The 16594-nt window shown below is 38.4% G+C and overlaps 2 long non-coding RNA genes across 5 annotated transcripts; both read right to left on the bottom strand.

The window, feature by feature from the left end:
• LOC107625876 lies at nucleotides 72-16343 on the bottom strand. The gene is made up of 3 exons (XR_001617405.1): nucleotides 16271-16343; nucleotides 6581-6586; nucleotides 72-83 (listed from the first exon to the last, which is right to left on the bottom strand). It is a non-coding gene; the product is annotated as an uncharacterized LOC107625876 (long non-coding RNA).
• On the bottom strand, nucleotides 320-3068 carry LOC107625874. 4 transcript variants are annotated; one of them, XR_002357909.1, is made up of 4 exons: nucleotides 2739-3068; nucleotides 2419-2638; nucleotides 2055-2161; nucleotides 320-632 (listed from the first exon to the last, which is right to left on the bottom strand). It is a non-coding gene; the product is annotated as an uncharacterized LOC107625874 (long non-coding RNA). The 4 variants fall into 4 exon arrangements; XR_002357910.1 differs by having other exon boundaries at nucleotides 320-629; XR_001617402.2 differs by having other exon boundaries at nucleotides 2055-2168; nucleotides 2739-3067.

The following is a 16594-nucleotide window of genomic DNA, read 5'->3' as shown; positions in this document are numbered from 1 at the left end:
TGTATGATATAGTTCCTAACATTGACACATTATTGTTTTAAATATGGCTCAACAGGGTTCTAACAGGAACACTTGCTGGATGACTCATTTCAAACCTTCTTGGATGTTGTTGTCACGAGAACAACTCATTTGGTGAGACTTTTACATAATTTTGCTTTATAAAAGGGGAAATGAAAGAAAAGGTAGCATTTAGGTACTTTACATAATTTGTTTTCTCTTGTAGTCGTCCAATTAAAAGAAAATTTATTATTATTATTATTATTATTATTATTATTATTATTATTATTATTATAATCAACAAAAGCTTCACTAGCTTTAGAAAGTGCTAAGGCCAATCGCAAAAGGAGGCAAATCATGCACATAATAATGTTAATATGATCATAGGTATAACACAATTTAATTAGACAAAATCACAGAGATACTCGTGAACATTGAACAAGGGAATATGACACCAAAAATGAAGAAATAAATAAGAAACTAGCTTTTGTTATTGTAATAATCTAGCTATTTGAAGACTTGTTTTTGCCAAAGGAATTTAGAGAAAGTTGCTTTGTAAGGGAGAATATGTTATCTTCTTTAGTACCACTTGATTGCATTCCTATTTTCTTCTCTCCTGCTTCGGCAATATTCTGCTGAAAATTAACAGACAATTTATTACAAAAGGCCAAGTAAATTTACGCAAAAGAAGTTGCTATAGCATGCAAATCAGGAACTAATAACTAATGTAGCAACATAACATTACAAAATTACACCTGTCACCTCCCTCTTCTTCGAGATGCATGCATGTTGTATTCTTAAACATGAGGTATTCTAGTCCAAATACTTATATCATAAATTTGCAAGAACTTTGAGGTTTGGGCCTATTCATAAACATCAAAGGTTCTAGTAGCTCCAAATTCTCATAGTCATATCCACATTACACATGGTAAATTCACACAATGATTATTACCACCCAGGGTATGTTAAATTTGATCACTCTTTAGCAAAAATGGAGGTGGTCGGGTACTTTAGCATCTTTAACTCTAATATCATTGTATTTTACTTGCATAATATGATTAAAACTTGGATAATAGAGATTTGTTATCAGTGATTTAGCATATTAAAATGAAGATTTAAACATTCTCAAAAAAAGTATAAAAAATTCATTGCAATAATCTAAATACAGCACAGGAACCAAAATAGCATTCCACAACATGTTAAATTATGTGGAAAAGAAACTTTCTGTAGGACCTCTCATAAACTAACTAAAGTATTTAGCATATGGCAGGATGCATAAACATTTGCAAGACCAGCTATTATTTATTAACCACACACAAGCCCTATATCCAGCACACAATTAAAACAGTAAAAACAGAATACTAAATTGTATAAAAGAACAAAATTTCAAGAGAAAGTATAGGGAGCCAATGACCTAAGCGTACAATGTGTACAATGAAGGTTTGGAAAGTATTAGAGATATTATTATTAGTGTTACATTGTCCTGTCAAGTTACGTTTTTGGGATGAGTGGTTTCAGGACATGGTATAAGAATTCCAGATCCAAAAGGTCAAGGGTTCGAACCTTGGTGAACCCAAAATTAGCTTTTTATAACATGAGATGTTTATTATCCTTGGTATCCGGATGGGTATCCCTGGTATCCGGATGGTTATTGTGCATAGTATAGGTGATGTTCATTTGATTCATAAACCAAAGATTTAGCCCATTGTACACATTGTACACTTAGGCCATTGGCTCCCTAGCACTACTCAAATTTCAATCACCAAAAGAGTATAAAGTCATACATAGGCAATAGATACATTCACAACTCACCACACATATCATTCTCTACCCCTCAACATCCACTAAATTCCTCCCGAAAAAATACAAAACACCAATCCAAAACATATTAAGATGCATACATGTAAATCTAAATTATTATTAACATATAGTAATACTATTTCCACAAATTAATCAACAATGCATAACATCTTTAGTATGAATCCAAATTGGAAAAAGCTGATTCTACCCTAAATTGAAATAGGTAAAGACGGCAGCAACAAATAATATACACGTACCAGATAGGAAAAACCCAGAATGGAGGTGCAGCGCGTTGCGGCGACAACTCTTCACAGCGGTATCGATGCGTCTTGCAGGCCTTTCCTTTACTTCACCCCCTTTTGTCCTGTGTTCTTGGCAAGAACGAAAACAAACCCCCAAAAATTGAAACCAAATCAAGAAGAAAAATCATGATGTGAACCAAATTGAAATCTGAAATGAAAAAGAAATGTTCCCCAAATTGAAAAGGAGATTTTTAGACAAACCAAACACATTAACTAAAATCGAAACCGAACCAACAAGAAAAACATTAGTGGGAACCAATTTCAATTCTGAAACAAAAAAGAAAACACAACAAAATTGAAGGAGGAATTTTTTACATACCAGTAATCTGAACCAAGAAGCTAAGCAGACCTAAGAATAGAACCAGAGGAAGGAGGGAGCAAATCGGCGATGGACCCACTGGCAAGGGAAGCACAATGCAACCGGTACTGACGGGTAGAGGGGAACGTCGGCAACGATTCTAGCGCGGAGGTGTGTTTCTTGTTTCTGCTCCTTTTCTGTTCGTGCGAGGTAGAAAACAAATCCCAAATCTGATTCTTGACTATATATACCCAATCAAGAAGAAAAACATCAATCTGAGCTAAACTGAAAAGTGAAACCAAGAAGAAAACTCAACCAAATTGAAAGAGGGATTAGCAAACCTAATGAAGTGGTGCGCGTAATCATGGAGGAAGGGCGGGGAAGTGGCTCAGTGATGGATACAACAATGGGGATGACGAGACTACTGGAATTGACGGAGGGGGAGCACCACGGCGGTGAGGATTCCAAAAAAGTGGTTTGCGCCCTCACACAATTGACTTCGCGAGAAAAAGGAGAGGATAACGCGCTATATGAATGAAGCTCTTATGAAATTGATTTCTAGCTTTCATTAGATTGCTACCAAGAGAGGAGAACGAGAATGAAGTTCTTACTGGGTGGGGTGGGTAGTGAAAGGGTAGGGCTTTTTTGAGGTTAGATTGAGAGATTGGTGAGCCATTGAGATTGGGTTTGCATTGGCTTGGGCTTGGGTTTGGGTTAGCAAGAATTTAGGGTTAGGTTTTATTTTTTTAAGGACTTAATTGTAATTTTATATTTTTATAGATTTAAATGTCTGTCAAATAAAAATTAAGGATATATTTGTCATTTTCATAAAAAATTTAAATATGATTTGGTTCAGATTATGTAAACCGATCGGATTGAATCGGATCTGATAATTATAATAAATCGATTTTATTTTGGTTTATTCAAAATATTTTATTGACCGGTTTAATATTTCGTCCAATAGTAATGTGACACGTATACTGTCTTTAAAAAAAGATATTTTTAATATGTTTATCAAAGTGGCCTCCTTATTTTAATATCGATTCCGCTAGATAAACAACGAAAAATATAAACAACGTGAATAATAGTCTAAAAATTTGGTCCAATCAAATTTAAAAAAAAACACTTCACCCAAATTACTCAACAAAAAAATCTCATTCAATAATTCAAAAATTTTAACCATTTATTATACTCTAATTTACCAAAGCACCTGTAACACCCTACCACACAAAGTCTTATACTTAAGTCATAAATTCGAGATAATAAAGTATTACGACCTCTAAAAATATAGGTGAAAAAGGGTTTTATCTAGGAGCCTTTTGAAAAAGAGTTAAAACAAAAGCGTTAAACAGAAAAGCGTAAGCAATAAACGTAAACCAAATGAGATAAGAGCAAAGTGACATATATATAGGAGAAGAGTTCCAAAAATACAGATAACAAGGCTTCTGACCCGTCTCGCGAAGTTAAAATCAGCCAGAGCATATATACATATATATACATAAATACATGAGAATCCCAAAAGAGCCCTAAAATACAGTTTACAAAACCTGTTTCTCCAAATCAACCTCTAAGAGGGATAAAGCATAATATACATATATAGTGGAGATATAAGAGTATCTGTATATACATCAAAAACCAAACTAAAGTCCCAAAAGCACAAAAGTCCTTCGCATTCAGAAGCTCCCAGTATGCCTCATCGAGGTGTCTCACGTCTTGCATCTGAAAACCACAAAATATGTATGGGGTGAGAGCCAAAGGTTCTCAGCATGGTAACAGTGCCCACATAACTAACATATAAGGTCCCGGGAAAGCCAGAGGCGATCCTAGAACTTCCGTCAATAGATTACAAACTTAAAACTATTCTTTACAACCATAAATAAGCCATAAACAAGGTGGGGTAGCTAAGGGTTCAAAATTATAACTCAAACCTAACTTGATCCTTTAGCTTCTCACCTTCCTCCGTTCCTCCAGAACTCCATAGCACAGACAAACAAAATATAGACAAAGCAAACACAAGTAGAATATAATTACAGCAGGTAGCAACTTTAGCAAGTAGGCATAATAATCACATAGACAAGTCCAATTAATGCACAACCATACAAAATAAATATATGCATATGTTGTATGCCTATCCTATGGCTGATGATATCATCTGTCGGTTATATAGCCAAATCCGACATGTCCTAGTAGTTAACCATGGACAGAAACACCCATTGCGGAGCAAGTGGGTCTGAGTTACAACCCTCTTACTACTACCCGCTTAACCCAGAGCAAGTGGAATTAAATCACTACTATTGCTACTACCCAGGCGGGTGTTTAAAAGCTCAACCTGGAGCAAGTGAAATAATCCACTACTGTTGCTACTACTCAGGCATCACAATCACTGACCTGTAGCAAGCGAGACGAACCACAATCCTTGCTACTGCCCAGGTATCTCAAACATACATTCATTCAGTCTAAAACAATCATCATTATTATCAAATCTCAAGCATTGACCCGGAGCAAGCGGGACGAACCACAATCCTTGCTACTGCCCAGGTATCACAAATATACATTCATTCATTAATTATTATATCATTATACATCATGAATTTAGCCACCGCTCACAGCATATATAACATTACAACACTTCCTTATTCAACATCATCTACTTTACCTCTTTCTTCATCGACAAGTTATCTTCCTCACAGCCCTAATCATACTTCACTACCCAAAAATTCACCTACCAGGCTTTAAACAAGAGCTACCAGGTTTTGAAAGTTGGAGGAATGCTTTTAAAAACAAAAAGTCATGTTTTGAAAAAACAGGGGTCCGCGTACCCATCCCTCTGCCCGCGTACGCATTCTCTCGCGTATGTAGGATATCTAACCCGAACAGAATGCCCGCCCCGCATGTGAGGCTCGCGTACGCGAGTTATGCAGGGTGACCAAAATTGTAAGTGCTACAGAATTTCAATTTTACACACCGAACTTTCGATGCACATAACTTTTTCATTTTAAAACATTTTTTATTCGTTCTTCGAACAGTGTAAACCTCTCGGGCCAAATTTTCATTCTGGATAAGTTTGATAAAAATCAAAGGTTTGGAGGCCAAGTTGTGGCTTATTGAAATTGGTCAAAAATAAAAAATTTCATTAACATTCCAAACCTCAACTTTCAAAACATACCAATTTTAAACCTTTCAAAACCAAACCAAACCTTACAGTATCAGCATCAAACCCTCCCAAATCATATTTCAATACTCCTTATTCATCCTTCAACCTATCGATTCTCCTCTTCCATCAATCTCAATTCAATAATTCAAGTTCAAACAATATTTCAATATACATAATCAATTATCTTTATCAAATACAATATCAACATCACAACCAACATGGCATCAACAACAATCTCAAATTCACTAATTATTATGCATATCAACCAATCTCAATCATCAACAACTTTGATATTTCAATCCTATCTTATGGTTAACTAGCCTAAGTTTTCACGACACATTATATTTTAGTTACGAGAAAGCGAAACCATACCTTGGCAGATTCTCCGTTAATCCCAGAACACCTCAAACGTTCACCGCACCACAAGCTCTACCACTCCAGCCCCTCACCAACAAACCCAGCCTCCATGGTTAACCTTCTAGCTTCCAATTTCTCAAATTGACTCCATTCAACAACGTACCAATTTCAATCTAACATCATAATTATCACTATAATCAATATAGAGTTCACTAATTCAATATTACACAAAGGTTTTGAGGGTACTTACCTGACCCACAGCTCAAGCAAGCTAGATCCGACATTACCCACAAGTTAATTCGAATCTAAACACCGAAATTACACAAAATTGAACCCAATTACTCATTGAATTTCGAAATTGGGAAGGAGAAATTGAAAAAAAGATGGGACTTTCTTACCTAATCAAGTACTGGACTTTGTAGAGCTCAATGCTGCGGTCGCGTGGCCGCAAACGATACAGCGATCGAAGCTCGGAGTAGGAAGTTATGGGAATTTGAATTGATTTCAAGGGTTTGTGCTTTCTTCTTTCGTTCTTCCCCTTTTCGCTGAACTTGTTCAGCGTTTCAGCATGCATGAGGAAGGAATCAGCTGAAGCTCATTTAATTAAGTGGATTAGATAGGTCTTTGGGCCCGTTTTGTGTCCGGTTTGTCTGGTTCGGTCTAATTTTGGACCAAATTCTTTAAAATTAGTGTCAAAATTCATATTTTAATTAATTCTACCTCATTAAACTATAAGATTCTATTTTCTAATTTCTTAAATTAATAATTAATTTATTGGCTAATTATTTATAAATTCGCGGGTTTTACAGCACCAGCTTTTCTCACAAACCCTCTTCTGTTGCCGCCGGATCTCCAACCAGCCCCCATCGTCACCCACAGGATCGTATCCTCCTCACCGCCGCTGGTTCGTCAACAATAACTCTCATCGGCATTTCTCTCCTCCAAACCAGAAACGAACAACACTGCCGGGCTCCTCCTCACCGTCACTGCTTGGCTTGCTATACACCGTCACTAGCGCTGCTCACCCCTAATGAAAATAACCATCCACTTAAGAGTGAAAATAATTATCCGTATATCTAGCAAAATTGAGCATCTAGCATATTTTAATTGTATATAACTAAACTCAATCCAATCAAATAACCATCCATATAAGAATTAAAATAACCATCTGCATACCTACTAAAATAATCATCCTGAACTAGCCATGATTGAATACCAAAACTTAAACTCAAGGAGACGGCAAACGAAAGGACAAAACTCATCGAAGCCCCCCGTGGGGAGAGTGGTATCGTCGTAGAGTTCTTGAATTTCTGGATCAACCGAGGGGAAAGGAAGCCGATGATGAGGTTGAACATGTAGATTCCGAGACCGTAGGAGACGATGTAGAAGCCTTGGATCAAGTATACGCGCAGAACGTAGATACAAGTGATGATCAAGGAACCAATCCAGCGGCGGAGCATGTGTGGAATGGTCTTATCGAGGAAATGTTAGTACTGCCACGACACCATGAATTTCCGTTGCGATATGGCACCATCCGGTGAGAAATAGTCGGCGGAGGTGGAAGATATCGACGTCTGTGAGGGGTGCAAAACGGCGTCACTACCTGGGTTGGAAGAGAACCTGTTGCAACAGTAAGCGGGGCGGCAGTGTCAAGACCTTTGCGGCGACGACGATGACGGTTGCGGGAGAGACCGACGCCGTTGAGGGTGGATGTGGGGTGCAAAACGTATAATATGTGAATGTGTAATCGTACATAGTGGTTTAGGTGCTAATCCTAATGTTTTCAAATTTTAAAATCTGATAATAATTATTTAATTAATTAAGAATGTGATTTTTTTTATTTCAAATTTATCCTCTTTTTTTTAAATCGTTGTTCACGTTGTTCATTATATACATTGTTCCTCTATATTTTTCCTTCTAATATTCTACTAGACTGTGTTTGTTTCGAGAAACTAAAATATGAATATAGTCATATAGAGACACAAAATCGTGGTTAACAGATGATATATGAATAGAAATATTATGTCAGATATATTGAATTAATGTATTTTATGTCTATTTTGACAAAAAAGACATAAAAATATTAACAAGAGACACAACTTATTTTTTATTTTTTATTATTTTTATTAATTTTTATAATTATATTTTTTATTATGATATTTTTATTCTCAATTTTTTCAAATAAAAATAAATTAAATTTTTATATTTTATTTTAATTTATTATTAAATAAAATATAAAAATATTAATTTTTGTGTTTTTATTATTTGTATTTTATTCTCTTATTTTATCTTGCTCTCAAGAAGGCATCCTAATTCTTTTTATTCAACAACGCCGTGGAGATATAATAAAAAGGAAAAGCATAGGTAGACAATGAAAGGCGTACAGAGAATTTGTTTTTTGTGCCTGGAGGAGGACACGTGTGATGGTTGGTTTATAATGGAAAAGGCATTGAGGGTGTGGGATTTGATGTAGGCTTAGAAGGCTTACTATGGGTGAGCCTAGCCGATACTATTCATTAAGGAGAGATATGGAATCAGGACTGGATTTGATGGGTGAGTCATTGTGGCTGTGGGCTTTGAAAAAAAAACTTGTGGGTCAATTTCCAAAAAAGAATATTTATGAGTTAATGTGGGAAAAGGAAACAGTCTGCACCCACTTTGGCCGTAGCAAACGCGGCTGTCGCGTCTGCTTCCCTGATTCGAAGAGTGGTCATTGCCGGCGGCAGTTGCGTAGGTCTGGGCGCCGTGTCACGGACGCAGCCGTTTTCTTCAAGGAATCAAAACTCTGCCGCTGAAACAACGTATCACAGAATCCGCACTTTCTCCTTTTATTTTTCCTGTCAGATCTCAATTTTTCTCTGAAGATTGTCATTTTCCCGCGGAATTCGGTTCTCGCAGATACTGATACAGTTCAAAGTCAGGTGTGTAGTATTTTCTTTCCTTTATTTGAATTTATTTGTAAATTTGTGTTTAATGTGAGTGGTTTTACTACTGTGGGTTTTGTACTTTAATTGTAGCTTAAGGATACAGTTGGGGCCATGTTTGCATGGAGAGAACGCCGAAAAGGGAATTTGGAGTTTAGATTTTGTGATTTAGATTCAGAATCTATTCGGCTAGGGACAAATTTCTGTGCCGTGGATTATCAAATTTTAAAAAAAAATTATAGTATAGGTTCATACATAAGTGGAATTATAGCGTTGTGATGTTTTGATGTTTGATGACTCTGGATCACCGATCAGGATCGAAAAATAAAAAAGGATCAAGGGAATTTATTTTAGGCCTTATTACCATACATAGTTGAAGGTGTCTGATTTTCGTTTATTGGACCAATAGTCCAATAGGGATTAGACATGGTTATTGTTCTAGGCATGTGATTGGGGATTGGGGAACATCTTTGGATCAAATGAAGCTTTCCTCATTTCCAGAGTAAGCCGAACATCGTACTTGCTACACGATTATGACTACTCTGGTAGGGGACCTGCAAAAAGCTCCAACGCCAATGCAATTCTTTCAATTTATGTCTATCATACCTCTTCACTGATTGGATTTTGGAGGTGTCCTTTTTATTTCTATTGCCGCCACCATCTCTTTATTGTTCGTAGCCCCTAAGGGAATCTTTAGCTGTTATAGTTGGAAGCTATTAAAAGTATCAGCATTATCATTTAGTTGTGCTTGGCTGTTTATAGTTAGATACTGTTATTATTATACAGAAGAGATTCTGAAATTCTCTACAGCTAATGGATTTTTCTGTCATACTAATTTGTAAGTCGACAATAAATATTATGGAATTTTCTTGAATACTTTCAGAATATGAACTCATTTAAAAATCAAAACTTGTGTGTCTGTTGAAACAGAATATCCTGTGTTGTAACTTTGAGATGAGGTATGACATTGGCAATGTTTTTAAAATTTACCAATTGAGAAACTATGTAAGCCTTGAGAATTGGTGTTAGTAATCATTGGCTGCTGTAGTGATTAGGAGTGCAATTGCAAAGTTCATCTGTAACACGGCTGTTATGCTAGGGTTATGTATGTATTTCAGGTTGATGTGTTGTGTTTGTAATATTTCATGGAAAATATAATAGGATTAGAACTCAGCATGAGATTTCCTTGTCATGATCGAAATAATTTTCATTCATTTGTCAGAAATTTAATCTGAAGCTCCTTTTTTCGCATATGTTACTCATGATAGAGAAAGATCTTTGAGGACAGTTCTTGAAGGGAAGATCTATTCGTGAGGGAAACGGATGTCTCGGGCTTATGATGTAGTTGATTCTGCATAAGACGTTAGGGTGTTGTCCGTTACAGTGGTATGTGTTCATGGTTGTTTGGCTTTTTAAAATCTGTAGTATAATTTGACAAGAACTTTCATGGGCGGAGTGATTGACCGTAACTTGTTGCACGCTTTCATGTTTTCAGGCTAGAACTATGAACCGATAACTCTGATGGATTTCAATGGGATGTTTGGAGCCGAAGTGATAGAGTCGGATGAAAACCAGCTCCGATGGATATTGTGGCCGTGATTATGCGAGTGACGAAGATGGTGATGAGGATGAAGGTGGTGAGTGCTGTGGTGGTGAGGAAGGTGACCCAAAAGGTCGCAGAGAAGATGAACATGGTAATTTCTCAGGTGGTGCCAGTCATATAGGGGATGATGAGAAAATTCTTCCAGTTGTCGCAGAGGATTTTCTGGGCAGAGAGTTTGTTGGGGAGGAGGATGCCTATCTTGCGTACAAGGAGTTTGCTAGAATAAGGAGTTTTGGGGTCCGCAAGGTCGATGTGGGGCGTGTTGACGGGGTTTTGGTCAGGAGAGATTTTTTCTGCCACCGACAAGGCACAAGACATCCTAAGCACTATGACTGTCCTGAGTGAGTTAGGGAGGAGAGGTTGGAGAGTCGAACCGACTGCAAGGCGAAGTTGAAGATTTACTATGATGTGCAACGCAGTGTGTGGAAGGTCAGGACCATCTTCGGTGAGCACAACCACGAGCTTGCTCTGGCCATGTTTTCCCACCTCCTGCCTAGCCATCGCAAGATGAGTAATGGTGACAAAGCACAAGTTGATAGCATGAAACAGTTTGGGATACCAATCTCAAAGATAATGGCTTACATGGCTGGTCAATCTGGAGGGTATGGAATGCTGCAATTTACAAAGCGTGATTTGTATAATTACGTACACGGCCAAAGGTTGGCCCAAATCAGTGATGGCGATGCTGCAGCAACAGTCAGTTACTTGGAGGGAAAGGCGAACGCCGATATGACGACTGTCGCACGTTACACGCAAACTGCCGATAATCAGCTGGGGTGCCTTTTCTGGGTCGACGGTGAGATGATGTCGGACTATCAGTTATTTGGAGATGTTCTGGCTTTTGATTCGACGTATCGGTCTAATAAGTACAAGAAACTGCTTGTAGTGTTCTCCGAGTCAAATCACCACAAACAGACAACCATTTTTGGATTTGCACTCCTGGAGGATAAAGAAGTTCGTAGTTACCGGTGGCTACTGTTAAATCTTGTAGACGTAATGGGAGAGAAGACGTCGTGTGTTGTTGTCACGGATGGGGACAAAGCGATGCGCGCAGCCATCGCGGAGGTGTTCCCGGCAGCTAGGCACCGGCTGTTTGGGTGGCACTTCGAGAAAAACTGTGTTCAGAGGGTTAAGGATACCGAATTTCGGAAGGTCTTTAAGAAGGCTATCTATGCGAACTTCAAGGTAGATGACTTCGAGGAATATTGGAAGACGGCGGTGGAGTCACTTGGCCTACAAAATAATAGTTGGGTTCAAAGCACATACGAGGTCAAAGAAAGTTGGGCAACAGCATATCTCCGGGGCACGTTCTGTGCGGGATACAGGACAACCGCAAGGTTTGAGGGGATTAATGCATACATAAAGGGGTTCCTAAAATCCACTGATAGCATTTTGGAGCTGGTGCACAGCTTAGATCGCGTTGTAAAGGATTATCGAAACAACGAAGTCACGGCACAGTTCTATTCTACGTACTATAGCCCCGCGTTAACAACCTGACTTAACTCAATAGAGCTTTTTACATCAAAACTGTACACGCGGGCAGTTTTTAGAGGTGAAAAAACAAATCAAGGGTGTTACAACCTTGCTGTTTCGTGGGAGAGACAGCATCAGCACAACGATTGTCTACAAGTTTTCAAGGATGGGCGCCCCTGGTAGGATTCACAAGGTTTTGTTCGACCCCGATGACAAAAAAATTCAGTGCAACTGTTCGATGTGGAATAGTGAGGGTATTCCATGTAGTCACATATTCTGCGTGATGAAATACGAGGATTTGGAACAAATATCAGACAGCCTTATAATGAGAAGATGGTGTAAGGATGCAAAGGATTCCAGATGGATGCCGTTGACTACGAGACCTAGACATGAGGGTCGCATGCTTAGGTATGTCGTACTTTGTTCGGCCACAAGCTTGGTTCTGAGGAGGCAAAGACTTTGAATTCGCTAGGGAGAGCATTGTGAGTCTAATAGAGAAGCTATGTCATAGAGTTTATGAGAGGGCAGACGGTCAGCCAGGTATGTCGGTGTGGTGCGTGATGAAGGACCCGGTTGTGGCAAGAACAAAAGGTGCCCCTAAGAGGGCGAAGGAGTTCGACCAAAGTAGTCAACCCGACGTCCGAGGGAAGAGACGTTGCTGCACCAAGTGTGGCATTTCCGGGCATACGAAAAGGACATGCAGCAGGAACTATGCACGAGGTGTTTCTGGGGTAGGTAATGGGGTCTCCCCCACGTGTGGCAACGGTTCGCATCACGGCTCTGCAGCCGCTTCAGCGTCGCTTCCGACAGAGCTCGACGATGCGTATGAGGTAATTTTATCCATCAACTTGCCCAGATCAATGGGTTGCTTCTCAGGTTGCACGTTTGTGTGCAATTGTGAGATTAGTTTCGTGGATCAGATCATACCGTAGACCTTAGTCTTGTTTTACAGTGAAATAATTTGGTAGATTCCTTACTTTTGACTATGTTGCGTGTTATTCCCTGGGTTAGAAGACCATCAGTGATGTTATTTGTGAGTAGGAGTTGTTTGAACCTTGCATTTGCCCAACAGAGTAATAATTGGCTAGGTGTATCAGTCTTGGTGGATAGTGCTTGTTAAACTATTGTTCAGGATGCAATGCGTAACGACCCAATTTTCAGTACGCCTAGGACATACCAGAAACTGAGTGCTACCAATTTGTCATCCTAATTATTATCTATTATTTATTATATGAGCCTGATTCGTTGTTAAAAGTGTAGTTAGTTAGCGAGGTATTTTTTTTTTTTAAAACGTTTGAATTAATAAACAGAATCACTTATAATCAATTCACAAATAATAACAGGTAAAACAGTTATAAACAACCACACATAAATACATCACAAGTAGTTGACAGCATTCGATGATTCAGCCTTTATTAGAAAATAGACTGTTAGTTAGAACAGCCCTAGATATAGCTAGATAATAACTATATACTTATATATACATACAACATCCCAGGTCCTGACCTGTTCAAGCTCATTTGTGGGTTACATACCCGCTCCCGACGTTACCCAGCAACCTCTGTCTGGATAAGTCTTTCCTGTTGGCAATATCCACTGCAAGCAACCTTTGTCTTGCAGGGTATCCACTGCAAGCAACCTTTGTCTTGCAGGGCGGCACTTATTAGCCGATATACGCCCAACAGACTCACTGTAAGCAACCTCTGTCTTACAGGAGCACACTCATCTCGATACTTTACTCTGTTCTCTGTGTTTCTTTACTCTGCTTTGATTTCTCTGCTTAACATATGTATTTAAAGCTTATGTAAATTTCGGTATGAATAGTTAGCCTATCCCAAGTATAGGTTCATTAAGTCTATACTGAAACAGTTTAACTTTTCATATTATACCTAGCCCTAGTCGCAACTCAAGTACTAACTAAGTTGCCCTAGTTCATTTAATAATTACTTCCTTGCCCTTTCTAAGATCTAAAAGGTGTTCTTCAATGTTCTTCACCACACTCAAAGTGTTCTTCGTGTTCTTCGTAAATTCTTCAGATTCTTTCTCTGTTTGTACTCGTTTTTCAGTCTTTTCAGCAACCGATTTTTACCAAAATTCATAATAAATTAGCAGCCACTAAAACCCCATATTTTCTACATGATTTAAACACAAATTGAACCCCAATTTAATCCTAGGGTTTCGTTTTCCCAGCTGCCCCAAGAACACACATTCATAGCTTGAATTTCATCAAATTTCATCAAATTTTCACCAAAATTTCAACAAGAATTACTCATACAAACAATCAATTTCAAGCACAGCCAAACCATATCATAATCACACAACTCAAATACAATCAATCAAGATTAAATTCTTCAAACCCTACCTGGTTTTGCTGCTCCTAATTCGTTTAGACTTTCAGGTGGTCCTTAAGCACTTTTTCCTCCTAAATCACATCAAGAACAACTTTAAATCCAAAAACCCTCAACTAACCAAATCTCACTCAGCATGTTAGGAAGTGATTTCTAACCTTAGACTTAATGTAAATTCACGTTTCTTGGCCCTCAAGTCAAGTTAAGCATGATTCCTAAGGAAAAACATCAAGAAAACACATGTTTTGCATGGTTTTTCTTGAAAACCGAATTGAAGAGGGAGGAAGACAGCCATCTCACCTTATTTTCAGCCTTGATATGTTATATGGTTATGTAGAGGAAGAAGAGAGGATCATTTTGGTGAAATCGGAATTTTGATTTGAGTTTTAGCTCAGAAGAAATCAAGCTTTGAAGATTAAGTGTTCATGAAGTTTTCTCTCTTTTCTCTCCTTTCAATTTCGGCCACAATGAGCAAATGAGGCAGCCTTGGGGGTATTGGGGGTATAAGGTGAGTTGTGATTGGTTGGCTTGGAGGTGGATTAAAATAATATTAAAGTATCTCAGGTGTATAACTACTAAAACTAGATGTATCGGAACACTCGTAAAAACATCTCTAAAAATTATTTTCTAAGCTACTAGCATAAAAGACACTAGTAACATATTTAATATGAGAATAAAATATGTATAATGAGGCCTTAGCATTGCTAAAGTCATCAGAGAGTGCCGGTGCTATGCTGCACCAGTAAACTGTGAACCCGGTTAAACCGATTTCCTGTTTTTAACTAAAACAGACCAGGTAACCTTATAATATTATTCAAGAAGCTTCTAATACTAATATAATGATAATATTATTCTATTATCTCTCTCCTCTCATGAATCGAGTCCGGTTCGTCAAACAGAGACTATTTACGAAAATCAGAATCAAAAATGCCAACCGATACGGTTCAAAAACTAGGTTCTTCACGATTGCATTATCGAGCTTGCCTCAGAAGAGGTTCTAGCTTAAAGATGACATAATGACAATGAGGATTGAGATACTTGATGATATAGAAGAGGTGTTCCCTTTACTAATCTTCCAGAGAAATCCGTGCCTTCGGAAAAGATCTCGCATACTCGAAAATCAGGGTTGTTACACAATGTTTCACGAACATGTTAACTTGTAACCCGGTAGCATGTCATTTGATTTAACTGTGTCGTGATTGGAACAGTGGTATATGTTGAGACAAGTAAAGAAATTAAGGTAGAAATGTTAACTCGTTTTAAGTGAACAAGGGAGGCTGTGCTGTTTCCTACTTGCTGAAGTTAATTACTGGTATCATTTTTTGCCTAGTGGCTTATATTTTGAACAAAATATAAAACGTCCTACATGCTTGCAAGATCAAACCTCGCCTCATGTCGAATCTTGTCTCAATAACGTGTCTAGCTCAGCGGTGAATACATCCTCCATGGTGAATCGGAGAGGTAGTCCTTGTTGGCGTGCTCCGTTCTGTGGCGGGGGAAGTGGGGGGAACTTCTTCCTTGGGGGCCAACACATCCACCAATTCTATGCATCCCAACCTTGCTCTAGGCACCAAAGCGAACCGTCGCCGCAAGAAGGCCACGGCAGTATGTCGACTCCAACGAGGGCAACGAATGAGGACTTGTTTGAATGGTGGCTGCTCCAGGTACGGGGGTTCTCCTGAGATGTACTCCAATATTTTCTATTTCGATGTATTAGCAATTCGGACCTGTCAACTAAACCATGTGCCTTTTGGTGTCGAACAGAATGTGATCGGTCGTTGCTCCTCGAGCAAGATGCAGGGCGGATTTCCCACGCGTGGAACTTGATATTAAGCGGGGTATTAACACGCCCCGAATACTTTGTGTGTTGCCAAATTTTGTCTTTGTCGGTAAAGTCTGTGTTGCTAAGTGGTCGTTGCAAATTTCAATAGTGTGTGATCTGTTTTTCTGATTTATTGTAACTAGATTTCTATAGTGTGTTGGTGGTGACTCTCTTAGTGCTGCCAGCGAAAACGCAGCATTAGTTGAGGTTTTAGTTGGCTTTTTTTAATTTTGTGTCCAGAATAATTTGGCTCATACTCATTTTCCATACCTGTCACTTTACCAAGGATCTGTCTTCACCAGAATAATTTGGCTGGTTGTAATTGTTCTGGAATGTCTTAAATGCTCGTCTCACTATGTCCATATCTCCCATTTTCTGCATAATGCATAATTAAAGATATTAAATATTTTCCCACTGTACTGCTCATGGACATGTGCAAGGATTTGTTAGCAACTTTTCTGCTCTGGCCAGTTGAAGTAATTTGCTTCCTTGATAAAGATGGAGAATCTGCATTTT

The sequence above is a fragment of the Arachis ipaensis genome, chromosome B02 (genome assembly GCF_000816755.2).
Source record: "Arachis ipaensis cultivar K30076 chromosome B02, Araip1.1, whole genome shotgun sequence".
Classification (NCBI taxonomy): Eukaryota; Viridiplantae; Streptophyta; class Magnoliopsida; order Fabales; family Fabaceae; genus Arachis; species Arachis ipaensis.
The sequence above is the reverse complement of the archived record's forward strand: the minus strand, read 5'-3'. Positions and strand labels throughout refer to the sequence as shown.